At 39.1% G+C, this 12,128-nt stretch overlaps 1 long non-coding RNA gene and 1 other non-coding gene across 3 annotated transcripts in view; one reads left to right on the top strand and one right to left on the bottom strand.

Moving 5' to 3' along the window:
* The window catches only part of LOC124518666 (uncharacterized), a 91,053-nt gene extending 82,179 nt beyond the window's left edge, over positions 1-8,874 (bottom strand). The window contains exons 1-2 of one of the 2 annotated variants that reach the window (XR_006963725.1): positions 7,145-8,874; positions 2,122-2,223 (exon numbers count right to left, since the gene is read on the bottom strand). This is a non-coding gene — a long non-coding RNA (uncharacterized LOC124518666). Of the gene's footprint in view, positions 1-2,121; positions 4,172-7,144 lie in introns of those variants that run through there. The other variant, XR_006963724.1, reaches the window with a different exon arrangement.
* LOC124518912 (U6 spliceosomal RNA) lies at positions 4,366-4,471 on the top strand. Its single transcript, XR_006963927.1, has one exon. It is a non-coding gene; the product is annotated as a U6 spliceosomal RNA (small nuclear RNA).
* Positions 8,875-12,128: the final 3,254 nt, after the last annotated feature.

Raw genomic sequence — 12,128 nt, 5'->3', positions numbered from 1 at the left:
CCCCTTTCCCAGATCCTGTGTCTTCCTGTTTCTTGGTTTACTTCTGCATTTTCATAGAACATATTCTCCCATACCTTGCCAGGAAAGTTGCATAGGAGATAAAGATTCTGAACCCCTAAATATCTGAAAATGTGTATATTCCACTACTAGATTAATAACTTGATGAGGTCTAAAATATTTCTAAATAGACATATTATTCTACATGTGATTCTTGAATGCATTTGTAACTAAATTAATATGGTAAATGTTATAAATAGGAAAATGAGCGAATGAGATGTGAGGAAGTTGAGACAAAGGGTAAATTTTTTTTTAACTTGATTTTAAAAAGACAGAGGAGAGGGGGATGGACAAAAAGGATGAAGGCAAGTGGGAGATACAGGCTTTCAGTTATGGAATGAATAAAAGGCACAGTACAGGGACTCTAGCTAATGGTACTGTAATAGCGTTGTGTGGTGACAGATGGTAACCACACTTGTGGTGAACATAGCATGATGTATAGAGATATCGAATCACCGGGTGCCTGGGTGACCCCATTGGTTAAGCCTCAGACTCTTGATTTTGGCTCAGGTCATGATCTCATGGTTTGTGGGATCGAGCCCCACCTCAGGGATGCCTGCTTGGGATTCTCTCCCTCTCTCTCTGCTCCTCCCCTGCTCACATGCTCCCCCTCTCTCTCTTTCTGTCTCTCAAAATAAATAAATAAATAAATAAATAAATAAATAAATAAATAAAACAAGCTTTTAAAAAAAGAGATGTCAAATCACTATGTTATACACCTGAAGCTAATGTAACATTGTGTATCAACTATACTTCAATAAAAAATTAAAAATTGATAAAAAAAAAAAAATAGAGAGTGATACCTAAACAGAATGCAAGGTAGGGAAGGTTTTTTTCTTCCTTTGCAAAAAAAAAAAAAAAAAAAAGATTTAAGAATATTTAAAAGAATATTTAATAAACTCTTTAAGAAATGACCAAAGGAGATCGAAATGTCAAAAATAAGATGAAAAAGAGGTAATTCAATAAAACATGGTCTAGGTCCTGGGGAAGAGAGGACTAAGAACATGGTAGAAAAGTCTGCCTTCAGCAAGAGGAAGAGTATTTTTCGTTTTGCATCTCAGGGAGGCAGACTGAAGGAGGGAGAGGGCTGGGTGATGATAGAAGGACAGAAGTTGGGAGCCTTTGGTTCTCCAGTAAAAGATCAGGCCAAGGTAGGTCTGAGGGAGAGAAGGGGGGAAGGTGAGAGGGACAGAATGGGCAGATGGAGAAGGTTTGGGGAAGGGGAGAGAGCTGGGTGGAGGGGAGGGAAGGAGGATGTGATTGCGGGCAGTCCTGGGTTACAAAAATAATCACTACTCATCACCCAGGCCTCCGCTGCAGAATCCTAAGGGTCAGATGGCAGGCACATGAGATCAACACTTGACGGGCAGGGGCGGGTCTGCATGGGAGGTGCAGGACTGGAGAGAGAGCGCCTCTGCTCTCTTTGCACCTAAGGGGTCCACTTCCCCACAAGTGGACCTCCCACCAGGAGATGGGGAGATGGGGTTGTTAAGGGCCTCCCGGCAGGTCTGCTTCAGTGCCGAGCCCTGTGGAGCCGTTTCAGAATCATGCTGCACAGGTGGTTAGGGGACACAAGGAAGTGAGAACACGCTTACCAACTTCACAGGCAAGGTGTTTTGCAAAGGGTTTGTCGTTGCGTGTAGTTTTCTCTCGCAAGACGTGACTCACACAAGAGCACTGCAGAGTAAGTTTCGTAGCTCGCCGCATGTCGAGGGAAATCTAGTGCATGCTCTGAAAAGTTGCACCTGCGGACCCTGCATTTTACAGACCAAGACCTTGGGGCACCGAATGGATAGGTAAGGAAGGCCACAGAGCTAGAAAATGCTGGCAATGAGCTGATGCAAAGCCTGAGTCTTAAACCATCATCCATTTTACCTGAAATACCCACACGCATTTGGTACGCTCTCATTCACTCAATTAGTACACACTGAACATTCTCTGCTTGAATCCGGGAATGGAGGAAAGTCCCCCGTGTCCTATGTCAGGCATTCCTTTGGGCCGTTTCCCTCACCTACTACCACTGACAAATCCTGGGAGCAGAGCTGAAAGAACCTTAGCACTCACCCAAGTGCAGATGGAGAACCCAGTATAGCCCAGCTGCATAGCACACGCAGTCTTCTGTGAGGCTGTCTTCTCAAAACTGTGACCCGGGTTCTGCTTGCAAACCTCAAAAAGTAAAATTAAAAGTAAATTTATGTTCTTCTTCAAGTTACTGTTCTTTTGTTGGAAACTCTGTTAGCTAGAACAGCACTGTCTAAAAGAAATATAACGTGAGCCATCTATGTAATTTTAAGCTCTCTAGTAGCCAGGTATTTTTTAAAAATACCGATGAAATTAATTTAATAATACTTAACATAGCCCAATGCATCCAAAACTTATCTTTTGTAACATGAAATTAATATGAAAATTACTGATGGGATATTTTACATTCTATGTTTCATATGAAGTCTTCAAAATCTGGTGTGTAACTTACACTGAGAGCAAATCGCAATTTAGACTAGTCCTAGTTTGAGTGTTCAATAGCCATGTGAGGCTAGTGGCTTCAGTAATGGACCTCACAGAGATAGGAAGTTATCCACCGTGAGGCAAACTGGCATCTCCCAAATCCCATTTGTCAACTCTGGTTACGCTCCATGGCATAAGAGAGCACAACTCCATCCCTTTCAGAGGCCTTAACTTCTTTAATATGACAGATATCAAGCGTAGGTCTAGAATCGAAGTCACTTGCCCAGCAGCCACTGAGTTGGTGGAAAACCAGGATGAACACATTTTCAAGCGTCCCGACTCCTAATGCTATGATCTTCTCATAATGCCATGCTACTTCCTCATATGTGCCCCTCAGAGCTGCCATTTTCCCAACACCACATTTTGCATATGGTAGGTATTCTATAAATTTTCTTTTATGAGAAATTATATTATGTATAATTTCTTTATGTTTGATTTTCTGATCAAAAGCAACATGTGCCATTTTGTACAAGCAGTACCCACACAAATTACTCTTCAACTGTCTTTATGTAGTTATTCAAATAGCTCAGTGTATATACCATGTGACACATTGTGTCACATGATCAGAAAGAAAAAACGATATTTGAAATGACCTCCTAGCCTTCACCACATCTGGCAATCACAGAATTATTTTGTAATGTTAAGCTACCTGCTACAGAATATCCCGTAGTCTTTTTCTGGGAATCAGAGTTACCCAGAATACATCCCTCTGGAGAGGCAAGGCAGTCTTTTCTCATTCTTACATGTCTGAACTCTCTCCCATTCCCCCACTGCTAGTGATTCTGAGACCTCGTCTTCAAGTTCCTTCAGCACCCTGAAAATTAATTTGTTTGGACCTTTAGACAAATGTTTTCTAACTTGCTTCTCCCCAATCTAAGCTCTTACGCCAGTGACCCTCAAAGTGTGGCCTATGGCCCCAGTGGGATACCGAGACCCTTTTGGAAAAACAATTAACAGTATGTATTTTTGGTGATAAAATTCAAGCTTTCAAGTAAAAATAAATATTTTAAATAACTTGTTTCTGCTACTATGAACTTGATAGCTTCCCAGTATTTAAAGACTTTTCTGCTGAGCTCAAGATGATATCATATGTGCTTTTCCCTTTTTTACATTTACAATGAAATGTGTCCACATTTGGAAGATCTATACAAATCAGTGAGCCAATATGTTCCAAATAATCCATGCATGATGCTACAAAATTATACATGGGTAAAAGGCCATTCAAAGAACAAGATAAAAGCAACAGGTTGGAATTAAACAGAGCACAAAAAGTTCGATGAGGTTTCCCAATCCCACACTGCAACAACCTTTTTAAAAATTACAACTTGAGTTTGATGATTATCAGGTAAGAATACCTACAACTATCTGAAAAGGCTCTTAAAATACTTCTCCCTTTCTAACTACATATCTGTGTACAGAAGCTCTATTTTCTTTATATACTACAACCAAAACAACATATCACAACTGATTAAATGCAGAAGCATATGTGAAAATCCAGCTGTTTTCTATTAAGCCAAGTATTAATAGATACTTGGGGAAGAAATGTATTTTCTTTTTAAAGAAGCCATCCTCATCACCAAAGTTTTGTTTTGGAAAGCATAATTATCTTCATTAAAAAATGTTATTTATGTTAATACATACTGAGTTTATTGTTATTTTTAATTAATAAATATTTCTCAGGTAATAATGTCTCGGATTTAATTTCGAATAGAGTAAGATATCAGTAAGTATAAATAACCCACATAAACAAAAGCTCTTTGAGGTCCTCAAGAAATTTCAGGAGTTTAAAAGAATCCTGAGACTGTGCTCGCTTTGGCAACACATATACTAAAATTGGAACGATACAGAAAGATTAGCATGGCCCCTGCACAAGGATGACACGCAAATTCGTGAAGCGTTCCATATTTTTAATAAACCCTCTCTGCGGCCAAAAAAGAAGAATCCTGAGACCAAAAAACGTGAGAACCACTGCTTTGACTACTATTCTACCCTTTGCGGCTTGAAGGCTATGCCCTTTTAAAATAACCTGAGCGGCGTCTGGGTGGCTAAGTCGGTCAAGCATTCGACTCTTGGTTTCTGCTCAGGTCGTGATCTCGTGGTTCGTGGGATCAAGCCCTGCGTCAGGCTCTGCGCTGACAGTGTGGAGCCTGCTTGGGATTCTCTCCCTCTCTCTTTGCCCCTCCCCTGCTCATGCTCGTTCTCTCTCACACACAAAATAAACTTAAAAAAAAAACGAAACATGAAATTTCTCCTTTAGTTGCTATAGGAAGTAACATATGTAACACGTGGTTAGTGGCTTAGGCTTGGCAATCAGGCTGACCTGAACTTCAGTCCTGGCTCTGCCACTTACTAGTTTTTCTAGGCTCAACGGTTACTGAACGTTTCTATACCTCGATTCCTCACACATAAGATGGATATAACTGTGCTTCCTATCTTATAAGAATTAAATGGCAACACTTGTTAAACTCTTAAATCCAGAATTATCACCAGCATTACAAGAATTTACGCTACCTCTTAAGAGCAATATGGTGCTAATGTAACAATGGGAGGTATTCTAAAGCCTTGAAATTCTCTTCCTTCAGCAGGAAGTCATTTTTCCAAACATAATATACCAGTTCAATCTTACTCCAAATTCACCTTAATGATTTCTCATAACAGATTCCTAAGTACTAACAGCATTTTTTTTTTGTTCTAAAATTGAAAAGCATGTATTGTGCCTACAAGATAGGTCAATTTTCATACAGCATCACTGTAATAACATCTATATTTAGGGAGAGGTCCTATTACAAAAGCTGAATCAAAGAGTTAACATGAGCAGGCGAGCCAATCAATTTCCCAGGCGCTGACTCTGATGATGAGCTTGGCAATTACCTAGTGATGACACTCCTATGTTTCAAAACTGCTTTGACTGCAGGTACAAAACTTAATGGAGCCGATTAGGAAACTTTTCTTTGTCAATGCATGCATCACCTTGGACATTGTAAGTCGCAGAACATATGTGACATGTTTTTACATAGTAAGCCTGTGTAAGGACGCTGTAGTAGAACATTTGCATAATCATTACAGTTGGGCCTATGATAATGCTAATTCCTTACTCAACGTAATTGACAAACAGCATGAATTTCTTCATATGTATCTCAGGAAGCCACAAGAATGTAGTTGGATTAATATCTTATTGGGGCTCCCTGTAGCTAATTACAGTCAGATCCATTTTGCTTTTCAAAGCCTCATCCACCTTTAAGACTTTAAAGGCATCATTAAAGTTGGACACTTACTAATTTACTTTCAAGTTTGCTGACTCTTTCATTTCCATTTTTCTATTGCCCATCTAGTCGTTTCTAAGTTCAGATACTGTATCTTTTGCTACAGAATTTCCATGTGATTCTTTTTTACACTTTCTCTGCTGAGAACTTCTATCTTTCTGTTCAAGTGTGTTTATCTTCCATCTCATGGGCCATAATTATAACAGTTGCTTTTATGTCTGATAATTCTAACATCTGGTTTATCTCGAGGCTGGCATCTCTTGATTGACTTTTTCCTTGGAAATTGGTCACATTATCCTGGTCTTCCTACTTAAGCAATTTTGGATACTGGGCTGTGTCAACTCTGGGTCTTACTAAAATTGTCTGAGAAATATTTTGTTTGTTTAAGCAGGCAATCAACCCAATTAGACTCAGACTGCAAATCCTGTGTCACTTTCTACGAACAGTAGTTTTGATCTCATTTTCATTTCTTGTCGACTTTGCCAGAGTTCCTTGGGTCTGTCTTGTGCACACCAGCTCAGGAGTGAGCCCAGGACATGTGGAAAGTCATACACACAGTGAGAGAGGGTCCGCCTTTCCAGCTCTCCCCTCTTTAGGATTTTCCCATTCCCCCCACTCCATGCTCTTTGGCCAACAGGAGAGGCTTCTCCTGGCTCTTTGGACAGTAAACCTCCACTGCTGTGCATCTCCATAAGTGGGGCTGACCCCTGGCGCAAACCTGTAAGAGAAAAGAGAAAGAAAAAGAAAAAGGGAAGGGAAGCATCCTCACAGAGGCTGCTTTTCCAAGTTCTGAGTCTCCTTCACAATCCGTCTGAGTTCTTAGGTATTTGCTTTTGTGTGTGTGGTCCAGAAATGTTTAGTTGCTGTTCACAGCAGAAATGGGCTTGAGAGGAATCAGAGCTTCCCCACCTACTTCTCCAAGTTTTGTCTTCCACGCCTCTCCATGTCCCTCTCCCTGTTCTAGCTTTTCTCTTCTTACAGCTTCCTCAACGGCCACGTTTGTTCCCACAACAAGCCACTCTGCTTGCTTTGCCCTCTGCGTAAACTCTGTTTCCCAGTCTGAAATCTAAATGACCTGCTCTGACTCCACACCACCATAATTCTAACTAGATACCAGGCATGCAGCATATACAGATGCACCTGATAGATGGCTAGATGGCCTGCTTAACGGGAACCAATTGCTTTAAACAACAGTGTATTTGAAGTTCAGTTGAAAATAAGGTACAAGTTCATTCAACAGATTTAAGACCAAAACAGCAAACTTTGCTCTCATTCTGAGTCTTGATACAAACACATGTGCCAACACCTTACCATCTTACCTCCCAAGAACTTTGCAAGATTGAGTTGTTTCTCTTTCATGGCGCGAACAGCAGTTAAGTATTTCTCTTCTTTGTTCATCTTGCAGGACTTAAAACCTTGTACTCAAATTTGCTTTTCTTCTGTCAGTAATAAAGGATACAGGCATGACTCCATGACGATCGGTTGTTCACGCTTTTGTTTTTGGTTTGCTTTGTGAATTTGATTTTAGTTAAGAGGTGGTATCATAGTATGGTAAAAATTTGAACCTGGGTTCAAAGTCAGTTCCCTACTTACTAGCTGTGAGGCCTGGGCAGCTTGAACACTCTTTCAGTTTCTGTGGACAAGTTGGGATGAAACCACACACCTTGAAGGGTGGGTAAGGCATAGGAAACGTCTACTACAGTGTTGGGCACAAGAGACTGGCACCAAGTATTTTCCTACAAGTCCTCCAGTACTAAGAGTTAGCATGAGCTCCCCCCCCAGGGCTCTTTTCTTCCCTTTTCCTCCCTTTCTTACCTCAGCTTCCTTTCTCTCTGCTCTGTTATTTTGGTCTCTAGGTAGGTGACTTATCACAGAACTCCTATGAATTTTAGACATGCATCTCCAGGTTTTCTGAGAGAGCTGTGTTGAACTTTCTTGAAGAAGATTCAAGTTGCTTGAGATTTTCAAGTACCTCCTCGCAGGGATTTTACCTCAGTTGATCATGTTTATAGTGGTATTTTTGTTTTAACATTATTGGATTTTTTTGTTGTTGTTAATGGAAACAATGGCCTCAGTCTTCTCCAAGGACAACTCAACACATGAAACGGTGTCTGCTGAGTCTGGCAAACGGTAAATTTAATTTATGCCTACTCTTTTACCAAAGACTAAGAGTCATTTCCCCTTTCAAACATTCATTTGATGTACAGTACTAATAATTCTGAGAAGCCCATGCATTATTCATATGAATTGTGATGGCTATACGCAGTAAATAAGGATTAGCTAATTAATGACTTAAAGAACACTTACAGTTCCCTTGTTGAAGATAACCATGTAAAATGTTGAGCTGCCCTGCCAATGATATCTTCATGAAGATATTGAATAAAATGAAATAGTTTGCTAATTTTCACATCCACCCGTAAAACTTATATACATTGGTCTTCCTTACAGATAAGGATTGGAAAATTAGGAGATCTGTAATTTCAAAAACATGATTATAATTGAAAAGAGAAGCATAAACATGACTCTCATCTGTTATTTTTCCTAACTTACAGGTCACGATGTATCCCAGTATCAGTTGCTTGGACTACTTGAGCTCAGTTTTAATACATAAAAAGCATCGTCATATTTAGGGTATTTTTATAGACTATATTTTTGATAAGCTTCGTAATCTCTACAGGCAGGTCACATTTAATGGAGTATTATTAAATAGAAAAGGGTAACTAAATCTTGCCCCAAGTCTCCGGTATTTCAAGTGGAGTAAAAATATGGCTAATTCGTTGCAAATTAAGTTTGAGGCTTATTTATCATTACTGTTGGAATATTCTTCCAAATTCCAGTGAGGTAGGTTTAAGAGACATGCCCAGTAAATAATGTTTAATCTTTAGGCCAAGACCAAAGGATGTACACAAATATTTCTTCTAAACTTACATGACCATTTTTCTCATGTTGGGGAAACCTATTCAGCTACCTTAAGTTTTTTCTAAAGCAAAATAAAATGTAAAAAAAAAAACAACTCATCAGAGTCAGAATAGAAACAAAATGCAAAATTTCCAAAGGGAAGTGTCTTTAAAAATCACTTAGAATTGTATTTTAAATTAAGAAAAGAGGAAAAGCTAATAGTTTACATTTTCTTTCAAAATTTCATGCCCCAGGTGCCTGCCCGGACGGAAGAAACCGATCAACAGCAAATACTGTAAGATGATGCTCCAATAAATAAAAAGTTGCAAGTCTCTACCTTATCAAATTAACTCAATTATACTATTTGCCCGTCATCACAAATTTAAATTTTGTGGAGCTTGAAATGAGGTAGGGGAAGAAAGGGTTTCCTCCTTTGTGAAAAAAGTTTCTTTTACTATTTAGATATTGGTGTTTTTCAAAAAACTTTTGCTCGTGAGTTAAGAATTAAAGCATATAGCACTAGGCCATAAATTTCACCCCTTTTGTTTCTGAAGTAACTCAAAATTTATAGCTTGTTTCCCATTGATAAATCATAAATGGCATTTCCTTTCAGCTTTACAGAAATGTTTAAGGCCATAACTTCTACTGAAAAGCGGTTATCAAGTATTTTTGAGACATATACAGATTTCAGAAGAAAAAATTTAAAATGAACTAAACTCTGAGAATGAAGAGGAACCTATATTGTTTATATGGATTTTGCCAAACCAGTTTAGAAAACAGAATGATTTAGATTATTTTGGGTGTCATTCTCAAAAGTTACCCCTAGATAGATATACCAATAATGATCTTATAAAAGCCCAGGAACTAATATAGAGTTGTAGGTGAGAATAAAATTTTATAAAGGATAATGGGGTGCATCTTGCTGTTTGATAGGATGGGAAAAAATTCTAATGCCACGGTTTCAGGGCTCTGTTGAGTCCTCACCTTCCCAGTGAGGGCTTTTCCAGACTGTCCTATCACCACTGCAATCTCATCACTTCTGCAAACCCGAACCCACCCCCCCCACCCCCACCCCCCCGCTCCACAATCCCCCAGCCAGCCACCCGCATTGCCTTATAACTGGCCGAGTGCTCGCTGTTTATCACTTAGTATCCCTCGCTGGGATGTAAACCTCATGGGAATGGGGATCTGCCGTTTGCCCATTGGTCTCAGGTATCTAAAACAGTGCCTGGCAGGTGACCCATAACGACTGACCTGCAATTTAGTTTCTTTATTGCACCATGTTGTTGGTTTTAAGACATTGCCCTTTGTCTGGCGTAATTTTAAATCCCCCTTCCCTGCTTCCTTCTCTGACCCTTCCAAAGCATGTCAGAATATAATTAATTACGCTATGGCAACAAGTCGTCCCAGGATCTTGGTCTAACTTAATATCGGTTTCTTGCTCATGCTAATGTCTAACATGTTTGATTTGAAGAAGTTCTGCTCCGTAAAGTCACTCAAGACCCAGGCTGACAGAGCTGCACCATCTGAAATGTGTCCAGTCCCTGGTCACTGCCAGAGGGGAAGAAAGGAACCCAAGGAGTGTGCGAGGAACTTAATTTGTAATGTCACCTCACTTTCACCGTCTGTTCATTGGAACTGACTAGTTACCATGGCCCCAGCCAAGCTCAAGGGGGTCGAAGTCAAGGGGAGCATATGAGAGGCTTGGTGGTCATTACTGTATCACATGTAACTCCTATTTCACAGCACGGATCACATTTTATTTTAATAAAACATTATTTCCTCTCCTGGCGTGGAAACTCCTGAGGGCAAAAGAGGGTATGTCTGTTTTGATCACTAATATTTTCCAAACATCTTATAAAAGGAAGGGACTTGATAAGTACTTGTTGAATAAAAAATTTAAAACCAAATATTCAAAATAATTAACTTTTTTAATTTTTTAAAGAAAAAAATACTCTCCATAGGAAAGCATTTGTTTTTATGTCCATCAGTAGCCAAATGGAACTTGATATAAACATTTCCAATACACCAACTTTGGTTAAATGCACAAGTTTGAAAATAACTCAATGCACACATCAGATGCTACTAACAAGTTCATTAATATCCAAGATTCATTCCTGTACGTCAAAGGTCATCCAAGGTAAACATTATTTTCATTACAATGAACTATGAGATTCCAGTGAGAACGGTTTGCCTCAAAGGATTTAGTCTCTGAACTTGGGAGTCTAGCATTCAAAAATTTAATTCACCCACCCACCCATCCACACTCGCATTTATAAACTTCCCATTAGGGCAATTTAATGACAGGAGAAAGTAAAAACTGAAAGGGCATTTGTAACCACTGGGTATCATTTGGACGACTGGACAGGGTGGGCAGAAAATACTAAAGGTGCACGTAAATTAACGCCAATAAATGACAGGCTTCAGAAAGCCACACCTAAACATTTCCAGAATTTCACTGAACAGTTGACAACCTGAAACAGTAGAGCCGTGACTACAAGCCTTGCTCCATTCCAAACAAAACCTCTAACCATTTCAAGAACAGAGGAGAATCCACATGCAACAAGACAGACATTATCTTTAATTAAAAAAATATATATATATAAATCCTTAACACTTCATTTAAAAATATGTGGCTGTATTTTAAAATCTGGTAATGCTCAAAGCTGGCAGCTGACCTCACTCATATATGTAAAAATGTTCTTGAAATATCAATATGTTGGTTTATACGTTACGTACTGCCCTGCAGCTAAATCTTTCTCACCAAAATTCTCAAATGACTATCAAAAAAAGAGCCGCATGTTCTAAGCCCCCAGGACACTAAACACGGTAAGTTCCAGAACTAAAGGTGAACCATTCATGAAATACTATTTCTGAGATGCTGGAAACCACACTAGCACAGAGACTTAATTGACAGACAAGCAGTAGCTTTTTCTTTTTTTTTTTTTTTTGCAGGTGTTAAACTAACTCACTCTACATTGAACTGTTTGGGAACTATAAAAACTGAAAAGCTCATCCTCTTTTCCAACCTAGGAAGGAAATTGAAAGGTAACAGTGAAGTGAACTACTCATATAGTGTCTCACATATTCCGCTTAACTATTTAACACATAATTCCAAAATGCAAATATTTAAAATGGCTTTTGAGGAGATGTATCTGCAATGTTAAGCTTGTCTGTGCTAAATAAATGTAACTATTTTATTTACTTAGACATGTATCATCCTGATGCCAACAGTATCTAAACATTCATAATTAAGCAACCGACTTGGAAAGGGCTCTCAGTAACTGCATATAATCTGCATCTGTAGCATTAGAAAGAATCAATTCACTGCTCATTTTCTGATGTAACTGAATACTGTAAGTCTACGTCAGAAATACTAACCTTATGGGCTTTGAGAGTATGCAC

Source organism: Lynx rufus, unplaced genomic scaffold, assembly GCF_022079265.1.
Source record: "Lynx rufus isolate CCGP_SWC_20201006 ecotype Redwood Valley unplaced genomic scaffold, mLynRuf1.p SCAF_25, whole genome shotgun sequence".
NCBI lineage: Eukaryota > Metazoa > Chordata > Mammalia > Carnivora > Felidae > Lynx > Lynx rufus.
Note: the sequence above shows the minus strand (reverse complement) of the source record. Positions and strands in the feature narration are given on the sequence as shown.